This window comes from Panthera uncia, assembly GCF_023721935.1.
Source record: "Panthera uncia isolate 11264 chromosome A1 unlocalized genomic scaffold, Puncia_PCG_1.0 HiC_scaffold_17, whole genome shotgun sequence".
NCBI classification, from domain to species: domain Eukaryota; kingdom Metazoa; phylum Chordata; class Mammalia; order Carnivora; family Felidae; genus Panthera; species Panthera uncia.
Window position 1 is genome coordinate 72,245,821 of NW_026057577.1, and position 11,607 is coordinate 72,257,427.

The 11,607-nt window shown below is 38.5% G+C and overlaps 1 long non-coding RNA gene across 1 annotated transcript; it reads left to right on the top strand.

Moving 5' to 3' along the window:
• Nucleotides 1-923: 923 nt before the first annotated feature.
• On the top strand, nt 924-11,350 carry LOC125934304 (uncharacterized). The gene is made up of 3 exons (XR_007461312.1): nt 924-1,166; nt 1,874-2,048; nt 9,281-11,350. It is a non-coding gene; the product is annotated as an uncharacterized LOC125934304 (long non-coding RNA).
• Nucleotides 11,351-11,607: the final 257 nt, after the last annotated feature.

An 11,607-nucleotide genomic window follows, 5' to 3' on the forward strand; every position in this document is an offset into this window, starting at 1 on the left:
TCGGTCACCCAACCAACTGAGCCACCCAGGTGCCCCAACACATCCTCATAGTTTTAAGAATCAGTACTGACCATCAGAGAAAAACAAATATCATGTGATTTCATTCACATGTGGAATTTAAGAAACAAAACACATGAACATAGGGGAAGGGAAAGAAAAATAAGATAAAAGCAGACAGGGAGGTAAACCCTGAGAGACTCTTAAATACAGAAAACAAACTGAGGGTTGCTGGAGGGGTGGTGGGTGGGGGGATGGGCTAAATGGGTAATGGGCATTAGGGAGGGCACTTACTGGGACGAGCACTGGGTGTTATATGTAAGTGATGAATCACTGGGTTCTACTATTGAAACCAATACTACACTGTATGTAACTAAACTGAATTTAAGTAAATAATATACCCCCTCCCCCCCCCCAAAAAAAGATTTAGTAATGACCAGAATAACGAACAGTGTTTTAAAAGTCACTTGAATTCTTCTATCTAAACTATCGGTGATTAACAACACGTAAATACCATGTAAATACTTTTTAAAATAGTTTTCCATACATATATAGAAATATAAGGATAGCTTGCTAGCTTAAATAGCTAGATAGGTAAATGGAGAGTAAGACCTTTTCTTTTAAAAGGAAGCATAAAATCTAACATAGCATCAAATGCCTCCACATTTCTTTCAAAGCACCGAGTATTTTATCTTCCATTTTATTTGTGTGTGAAAATACTGGGGCTCTGTTTTATCGCTAAGAAGGGAGAAAAAACAAACCAAAACAGAAACCCCCTTCAGAGATTGCCAGGGAGAAAGCAGGAGGTAAATGTGGATTCCAAGGTGGATTCCTGGAGCAGACAGAGGCTATGACAGGCTGGGAGCTGAGAGTGCATGGAAAGCAAAGGAAGTGTGCTGGTTTGTTATGTTGAACCTGAAGAAAATTCAAAGGTATTTGATCTTTCACACTTTGTTTGCTTTCTTTTGAGTTCAGTCTTATTTTATTGATCCTTTTACTTACATTAAAGATAAAAATTTATCTGGGAATATCCATGGATCTATTTTCAACAGAAAACATTTGGCAAATGATCTGATCGGGGCTGGAGATACAGAGATGAACCCAAGGCCAACTGTGTACCCAAGATATTTCCAGTTCCATGGAGAAAGCAGCATTAATGCACGATGACAGTAAGATGTGGTAAATCCGAGTGTGGAGTCACTTACAGAGGGCTATTAGAACAACAAACCCCCCCCTAAGAAGTAGCTGAGTCTAAAGCACTCTAGGCATAGAGAGTGGTGTGTGCAAAAGATACAAGAAGTGACAATACAGGATTTATTTCTGGAATGCAGACTAGTTCCACAGGCAGGGCAGCCTGCCCGGTCAGCGCCTCTGTCTGGTTTGCTGCAGTCTGATGTACACACCTACTGGCTCCCATGGATTTGATAAGCTAAGTGACAAGAAAGGGAAAATGTCTGTGAGGGCTTACCCACGTACCAAGCCAGTAACAGACATCCTGAGATCACCTTGGTATTTAAGTTAAATGTACTCCACAGAGAAGCCATCTCACTACCTTGTCTAATTTATGAATGAAAATGCATGTGTGCTACGTGCAGTAGACTCTGGTCAACCGAAATAATACACTTTCTCTTCCCTGTCCCACCCTTAGACCCAAGCCTCTCGTTAATCTCCTCATTTGTTCCTACTCAGAGCATCTGTGGAATAATGTTTTCATTGTTTTTAAATAAATGTATTTTAAAATTAAAAGTGACTTGAAGGTATCCTTCAGTGAGCTTCAGGACACTTTTCTAAGAATTTTGGAAAGGGGGGAAAAAAGTAATTCAAAACACTTACAGGTATTGGAAATGCCTTCTCCTAACTGGGATATTTTCTTTAGGTAGGTTTCTTCCAGATGACCAGCAGCACCTGCCACTTGTTAGAAATGCAATTTCTCCAGCCCCAGCCCAGACGTACCCAATCGGAAACATGCTGGGGCCCAGCCGCCTATATTCTAACAAGGCTCCAGGTGATTCTGATGCAGGCTCAAGTTTGAGAACCGTTGTTCTAAAGTAGTAAGTAAGGGCCTGGAAAAGCCCACAAATATTCCTATACAAGGCTGCCAGTTATGTTATAAAAGTGTTTATCATTAAAATGTATTTCTTGCGATCAGTGAACAAACCCCTTAAAGTGATCATATCTTACTTGGGGAAGTCACAGCCACAGACTCACCAGAGGTACCTGAGGCATCTTTCTCCTCCAAACCCCTTCTTTTGTTGATGAAAACACTGAGGCTCAGAAAGGCCAAGGAACTTGTCCAAGATCACAGAGCTGATCAGTGGAGGGCAAGATCTAGTCTTTAGACTTCTTAACACAAATTCAAGATCTGGGCAACAAATACTAACCAACTACACAAATAAATTCAGTTCCTCTAGCGAAAAACAGGGATTAAAAAACATGGACTATAGTGAAAATAGTTGTGTTTCTAAGCAGGTTTTTTTGTATTAGGAAACTAATACACATTCATGTAGGGAAACTGGAATTAATAAAACTCCTAAAAAAGACACAAAATACCAAGAAAAGTGTTTTTAAGCTTTAGTGTGTGTACATATATGTGCAAATATGTGCACAAAAAGTATTTTGTAGAATAATGTATACATATATTCCACTACATGTATATACCTATACATATATATGTACATATACATATACGTATATTCCACTACATATATATGTATATATAGCAGAATAATGTTTTCATATACACATATATATGTACATATACATATACATATATACATATACTCAACTATATATATATTGTGTGTGTGTGTGTGTGTGTATATATATATATATATATATAGCAGAATAATGTTTTCATTGTTTTCAATGAAAGGGAAGGGAAACAAAAAAAAGGTAAGGGAGACAAGGGAAACAAAAGCAAAAATGAACTATTGGCACTTCATCAAGATAAAAAGCTTCTGCACAACAAAGGAAACAATCAACAGAACTAAAAAGCAACTTACAGAATGGGAGAAGATATTTGCAAATGACATATCCAACAAAGGGTTAGTATCCAAAATCTATAAAGAACTTATCAAACTCAACACCCAAAAAACAAATAATCCTGTTAAGAAATGGGCAGAAGACATGAATAGACATTTTTTTCAAAGAAAACATACAATACAAATGGGTAACAGACACATGAAAAGATGCTTAACATCACTCATCAGCAGGGAAATACGAACCAAAGCCATGATAAGATACCACCTCACACCTGTCAGAATGGGTAAAATTAACACAAGAAACAACAGATGTTGGTGAGAATGAGGAGAAAGGGAAACCTTCTTGCACTGTTGGTGGGAATGCAAACTGGTGCAGCCACTCTGGAGAACACTATGGAGGTTCCCCAAAAAGTTGAAAATAGATCTACCCTACAACCCCACAATTACACTAATAGGTATTTACCCAAAGGATACAAAAGTACAGATTCAAAGGGGTACATGTACCTGATGTTTATAGCAGTATTATCAACAATAGCCTAACTATGGAAAGACCCCAAATGTCCATTAACTGATGAATGGATAAAGAAGAAGATGTGGTGTGTGATGTGGTGTGTGTGTGTGTGTGTGTGTGTGTGTGTGTAATATTACTCAGCCATCAAAAGGAATGAAATCTTGCCATTTGCAATGACATGGATGGAGATAGAGTGTATTATGCTAAGCAAAGTAGGTCAGGCAGAGAAAGACAAATATTGTATGATGTCACCCATGTATGGAATTTAAGAAACAAAACAGATGAACATAAGGGATTGGGGGTGAAAAAGAGAGAGAGGGAAACAAACCATTTTAATGATTGATTTGTATTTCATTAGAATCTATTTTTTCCATTTTCTTATTTTTTGCATTTACATTGTTTCCAACATTTTGCTCTAGGAATAGGAAAGAGAGTAAGATATGAAATGTCAGTAACATGCAGGAAAGGTGCATTACATAAGCAGGCCACAATTCAGTACCAAAGAAGGGACCCTTGCGAGCTGGAGAATTGAAAGACCAGGCCCCTATGGAGATATTAAGATGGGGATGAGGAATATTTCAGGAAATGTGGAAATCCCCAAGTAAAAATGACCAGTCACAATGTTCCTAGACATGGTACGTGTACAGATGTGGCAACCCCAGAAAGCGCACAAAGGTTCACCCAAGGCTAACACATCCACTCGCCTCTCTGTGTCCCATAACTCTTAGAAGTTACTTTTCTAGAAAGACTTCAGTCAAGTGATAATAAACCTCTTCAGTGTTTCATTTATCATAGAAAGGACAATTCATCAAAACAAATCTTCAGAAGAATTCTTGAAAGCTAATATAATACACCCTTTTTCTTTCTTAATCAATGCCTGTTGTTTCCTTCCATCAGAATAAAATTCCGTCTTTTTTTTTTAAACTCAGTGCAAAAACAATGTTCTCTAATAATGATGGATGACCTATTTATATCATATGAAAGTGAGAGTATATTGCTTCTAACCTAAAAGGCTATGTTTAGGTTGCTCAGCTAAAATGTTCTCTAGTTGTAAAATATTTATAAAGTAATTTTCCTATGTTTTGCCCTTTCAACAGGTTTGAGATTATAAGCATAGTGTTTGGGTAGGAACTACATTCATATCTTACCACTTCAACAATTTTCCCAAACAAATAACAATCTTTTCCCAATTGGGTCCTTACTCAACATAGTCATAGTCTTTATTTTTATTTCTATCTAAATTTTAGAAAGAATTTCAACACCTGTGTTGAGTGATAAATTTTTTAATTGAAATATTCTGATCTTCAAATGGCCACTTACATTTTCACACTTTCCTTTTTAACTCTTTGGCAGCATTTCTAAAGGGCTGGTCTTTTTTGGATTTTAAATGTCTGTTCAAAGAGAAGATTCACAGAGATTTAATCATGCAGAGCTCCAAATGAAATAAAACAAAACTTCTTTTCTGAAAGGCCAGGTATTCCAGTGTTGACCTTGAGTTTTAGTGGAAGAACCCATCTCCTGAGCAGTTGGTAGTGACACTGACTCTGTACCATTGTTGGGGGAGGGGACTCCACTATGGAAGTCCACCAAGGAAGATACCATTCACCTCTAAAAGAATTTCAAGGAAATGCCTTCCTGAGCTTTTTATGGGGACTATTCTCAAAAACAAACTTTCTGAGGCAGTATTTCTGAAAGTGTGTTCTGTGGTTCACAATTACCCTAGGATGATAACAACTGTTTCTCAGTTTAAAATAAAACAAGATTACCTAATTATACAGCTTTTGGAAATGGTTAAGCAAAGGTGAGCCGTTCAACATGCTAAAGTACCTGCTGAAGAAGGGAAGGGGTAGAGAGGCAAAGGGTGGTTCCCAAAGCTTATCTGACCATGAACTCTTCCTAAAACAAACAAACAAACAAACAAACAAAAATGAAAACAAAAAAAACCAAACTATTAAATGTCCCAGTGAAGAATTTGAAGCCACCAAGGCAGCATCAAAGGTCAATTGTCTCTTCTTTTATGTCCTGCCCTAACATCACCTCCACAGTTTTACTGACAATTCTGTAGATACTTCTACCCTTTCAGCTCTGTTCTTTATGAATTTACATCAGCCTATATTTACCCCATGTGTTGGAAAGGCTTTTCTGTCATGAAAGCATGTAATTGCCTTATTTTCTAATTCCTGCAAAGGGACAGGTAGCTGTTCCTAACGTGTGCCATGGCACTACTTTATCTCTTTAGACTTTTCCCCTGGTGTCTTTCCCTCATGTACACATATTTTGAATTGAAATCAGTGGAATTTTTTTAAACATAATTCAATTGCTTCTCCCATATTTGTTTTCAAAAAGTGATGGCTTCTTCCATCAGGAAATAAGGAATGTGCTTTGCTTCCTGTCAGAAGAAAGTAAACAGCCAGCTTCCTACTGTGGCAGAGGTGGGGGGTAGAAGAAACCTACTCCATAGCCAGGCCTCTATTGCCAACCCCCTGCACCTCATATTTCTAATCCCTTTATCCCTGTCCCCTGAACAAGAATTCAGGTCTGTTGGCCTCCTGACATCTAAGTGTGATTGGGAACCTTAGTAACAGCTCTGTCCTTTCTCTGGATCAAGGAATCCTGGAATCCAAATTGAAATGAGAAAAAAGTAAATCTCTTATATGAAACATGCTTTCCAAACTGGCTTCCACTGCTCTGACTTTGTCCTGCCCTGGTACTAATATTGAGTCCAAGAGAGCACGACTTCCTGCAAGGTCCCTAACCTGTAGCCCCACCTCAAATTCCACAGGATTCTAGGATGACCAACCACTGAGGGGTTTTCCAAAATTCGGGACTTTCAGGATAAAAGCTGGGAAAGTCCTGGACAAATTGGGATTGGTCACTCTGTTCTTAAAGCACCTTTGACAGCAGTCCTTCCTGATAGGAGCACAGAGTCAGGGTAGCAGAACCTTCTCTCTAGTGATTCCCACTCTTGTCTCTAGGAAGCTAGTAAGCAGCTGAAGCCAGGATAAGACCCAGTGAGGAGTCTGGCTCCTCTCCTCTCCCCCTCCTCCCTTTTAGCACCTCCAAGCAGTTCCCAGAGCCTCCTCTTTCTATCCTTTTGTCCTTCAAATCTTGGTCACAGAATGTCCTACTTTACTATTTCCTTACTAATAATATGCCTTTTAGTAAGTCATTCTAATAAGGGGAATCACCTGGAGACTTTATCTCCTTGAGTCTGGGCATAAAGTCAGCACAATGAAATGGCCCCTGGGATGGATGGCAAGTTCATTAAAGGAATACTTATGTTCTTTCTACCTAGTTGTTATTTGTGACCAGTGGGGTTGATAAACTCTTCTGGTCTGATAGGGTTCCTTCTAGAACTATGTGGCTGAGTCACAGCTTCCTGACCTAAGACCTAAAGAGTATGATCTACCCATAAGGTAGTAATACTCTTTTTATTACTTATATTAGTTAGGATGTATCTACTTTAAGTAACAGAAAAACCTATTCCAGCTGATTTATAAAATAAAGGGATTGTATTGTTTCAAAAAACTTGAAAGTTTAAAATAGGGAAGTTTCAAAAGAGGCTTGACAGCACTCTGTGAAGTCATCCAGAATCTAATGTTTTCATTGTCTGCCCTACTTTTCATGGTTTTGCTTCATCGTAAGACTGGATTCATTACCCCCAACAAAGGTTTGTTTTTTGTCACAAATTAGATCAAATGAAATCTGCAGGCCTTATTTCTCACTTCCAGCTCCAGTGTTAGTGCTTGGATTTCTGTAACACTAGTGTAAACCAGTCACAAATCCCTGACTGATCACTGGTTTCCAAAAACAAACAACCAAAAACACCATTCTCACCCAGCATTTAAAGAATCAGAAAGGGCTGAAGATTTGCAGACAAAGGAGAGGTCACCTCAAGCCCAAAATGGTCCACACCTGGATACTCTCTCAATCTTCCACACGTCCCAGCGATTCTCCTCCTTCAGGAGCAAACCAGCCCTCACTGACTTTTCCTCTCCTGTCCAAAGCCAGGGCACTGGTAGGCATGCTCCCCAGGAGATGATGGAGGCATTTCCCTTTAAAAACTGGTTTGCTCCACCTAGATGCATACTCACCACACTCAGCTAATAGGGGAAGGGCCCCCGTGCAGGGACTGAAACATAGTCTGGGGCCATATTGTCCCCTATTCCTCCCACCACGTGTGGGAGCAGGCTCCAGGTCCTTCCACTTGCGTGTGCCACCTCGAGAGATGTTAAGGACAAACTCCTATTGGGTATTTGGATGACTTTCTGCAGTTTTCATCATTTATTCAGTTCCATTATTACACATTTATTTATTTATTTACTTTTATTTTGAAAGAGCGCGCGTGCGCACACAAGTGGGGGAGTGGCAGAGAGAGAGAAAGAGAGAGATTGAATCCCAAGGGGGCTTCATGCTGTCAGCACAGAGCCTGACACAGAGCTCTAACTCACCAACCATGAGATCCTGACCAGAGCCAAAACCAAGAGTTGGATGCTTAACCACCCAAGCCACCCAGGCACTCCATTATTACACGTGTTAATGTTATAATGTGAACATCTTTTGTTCTCCTTCTTTCAATTCGAATACATTTAAACTACCTCATTGAATATGTAGGTTTATTCATAATTCAATACACTTGTATTTATGTATTATTTATTTATTACTTAAACAAACTAGACTAACAAAGAATTATCCAGTAGAATTCCCAAGGACTTTTTGAAGAGATTTTAAAATAAATAAGCAAATACATACATGTACATACATACATACATATATACCAGACATACTTACGTAAATCCATTCTTCTGACTTTCTTCAAAGTAGTGAGGTTTTCCCTCATAAGTATCTTCAATTTCCCTCTTCAACTTTATTTATACCATTAGCATTTAGACTCTTGAGCTTTTTAAAAAGAGTTTACTAAAAAAAGTTATCAAAAACTTCAACCCTCATAAGATATCCCAGATTCTATACAATAAATTTGAATTAGTCCAGTTATACTCAGTGTTATTTGCATAAGTTCACTTATTCAATGTCAGAAACCTAATATTAGATTACATTTGCATTTTTTCTTAAAAGTTGCATTTTTAAACTGAATTTGCAAATACAAAAAGTAAGTACGAAACATAGTTTAAAGGTAGAGACAGAGGTGACTGGAGACATTTTGGTAGATAGCGTGCTTTCGCTTACAGGTCACAGGTTCACCCAGACACTTCCGTCCCACTGACTTACCCAGCTGGCTCCCCATCAGACCCTCTCACTGCCACACTTCCACTACCTTCTGCCTTTTCCAGCCCCATATGATCTCCGCGGTGAACACTACTCTGCGCCTGCCTCAGCTGTGGGTGAAGCCGGAATGAATAGACCCTCTGTGGGATTTAGTAATACAAATGAAGAGTGCACATGAACACCAGCTCTGTAGCGTATAATACGAAGCAAGATGCAGATGGAAGGCTGGGTCTCCCCAACAACAGACAACTTCAAGAACAGTGTCCATTATAAGGCCAAATGTTGCTGGGGGGGTGGTGGTGGTAAGGAAATAATCTGCTTTGCCCATTTCATAATCTAAATTTTACTCTTTCTAACCAAGGGTATTTTAGCCATTTCTTATAGTCGAGTTTAGTCATCACCATGATTAAAGTAAACAATAGGATAAAAAACATAATTAAGTTCAGCCCAAAACTGCCTTAAGAGATACTCCAACAAGCAGTTGGAGAGATGCTTGGCTCAGAAATAATACTGTTTGTCTTATTAACTTGTACCCATTACTCTTCCTGAACTGTGTTTGATGCAGTAATGAAAGAGAAAGAAGTACTGACACAGAGAGTTGGACTCTGTCTCCATGACACCAAATCAAGAACTGCCTCCTTCTCCGTCTTTCACCACCACCTGGGAGACTCTGTTGGCAGAAGACAGAGCAGAGCAGTTTCTGTGGCAGACTGAGGTTGTGATGCAAACAGCTCTGATGACATTTCCTTGAGTGGTGCCCTGTCACCTGAAAAGCCACTTCTGCTTCTCGATCACGCCCCAGTCCTAAAATGGTCACAGAGAATTAATCATCTGAAACCCACATGTCAGCACAGATGGGGGAGGGAGGAGGCCTGTAGTGATAAATGACAATGTCTTCAAAGCAAGTTCTAAAACCACAGTTTCAGTGAATGAAATGCTTTTGTCTAATAAACTTTATTTATGTGGAGTTTACCCATAATGGACATATTTTAAACATATAGTTCAATAGAGTTTGACAAATGCTACACGCCTCTGTAATCACCACCACAGTCAAGATTATAGAACATTTCTATCACTCCAGAAAGTTCCCTTGTGCCCTTCCCCAGAAATGGCCACAGGAAATATTTTTTATTTTATAAGCCATAGAACATTTATTTGAACATTTTTAAAATTGGAGTAGCATAAAGAAGAATCTGTTCACTTGCCAGAAAAAAACATTTAGATCTTAAATCCTTAACATAAAATCAGATAACACTTCCCTCAGCATAGTTTTAGCATGAACTAACTACTAATGAGAAGACATTGCCATAGTACTTTCAAACATGGCTAACATTTGAAGTGTAACATTCACCCAAAAATCTGAGTGGGAAAGGAATGTTTTAGCTTACTTGATATATCCTGAAGTTAAAAAGGTAGTACTAAGGCTACGTGGTAGGTAGCTCACATTGGTGAGAAGACTGGAAGAGGGAGGAAGCAAAAATGGAAAGAAAAAAGACCACGTAAAATACATATTATTCATGTACTTATGTAAAATTATACATATGTATGTACATATGTGGAAGTTGAATTTAAAATACAAAAAAAAAATTACAGAGACCTCAATTCTTGCAAAATTTTAAAAGTCTCCTAGTGAACTCCCTTCAAAACATGTCCAGTTTTATGTCACATCAAATAACTTTCTCGTCCATCTTAAAAAATAAAAACAAACTACAATCTAGAAGAGATTATTGACTGATGGAAATAGAGTCTGAGATTTGGAGTGAAAAGTGCTTTCTCAGCCTGCAGCTGAACATTCTGCTCCGAAAGTGCTTCCCTGCCTGCTTCTCCACAAATCAATAATAGATCAGACAAGAACTTTTGTTGTTGCTACTTTCTAAGAGATGCAGAAAACTGGGCAAGTCGGGAACCCAACGAGAATTCTTGACTGTAAACCCCATATCCATCTCTGTCAAGTGCAGTCTGTGGAAGCATTTCGGAAGGAGAGCCACTTTCAGCCTGCTCTCTTCAAAGCAGTCTGCAGCTAGGAAGCTCCAGTGATTTCTAGTGTGACTTCTTAAGCAAACCTTAAGATTGGTTCATGCCATTAGAAAATGAAATTATAGCTGAAATTTTATCCAAAAACTGACACTGGTAAGGAAATCTAGGAGGAAAAAAAACCCACAATTGCACAACAAAAGATTTACCTTACTTTTAAAATATAAAAACAATTCACTAATAAAAATATGGCAAGGAAACAAAACAGATGAATGTTGGGGGAAAAGAAAGGAAACATAAGATAAAAACAGAGAGGGAGGCAATGCATAAGGGACTCTTAAATACAGACAATAAGCTGAGGGTTGCTGGAGGGGAGGTTGGGGGGGGGGGGGGGGAATGGCCTAATGGGTGATTGGTATTAAGGAGGACACTTGGGATGAGCCCTGGGTGTTATATGCAAGTGATGAATTACTAAGTTCTACTCCTGAAACCAATACTATACACTCTCTGTTAAGTAACTTGAATTTAAATAAATAAGTTTAAAGCTATGCCTGGGTGACTCAGTCAGTTGAACATCCGACTCCTGATTTCAGCTCAGGTCATAATCTCACTGTGAGTTCAAGCCCCGCGTTGGGCTCCACGCTGACAGTGCAGAACCTGCTTGGGATTCTCACTCTCTCAAAATAAATAAATAAACTAACAAAAAAAAAGTTTAAATAAATAAATTTAAAAACAAAATAAAAATATGGTAAACTAGAAAAAAATTATCCATAATTCTTCCTCCCAAAAAGCTTTGATAAAATTTAGTCTCGAATATTTCTTAACATCGTGGAAATCAAACCATATATAACATTTTGTATCTCAGTTTTCCACTTAACTATTGTAATTTATATGTTTTACAAATCATAAATAATTGTA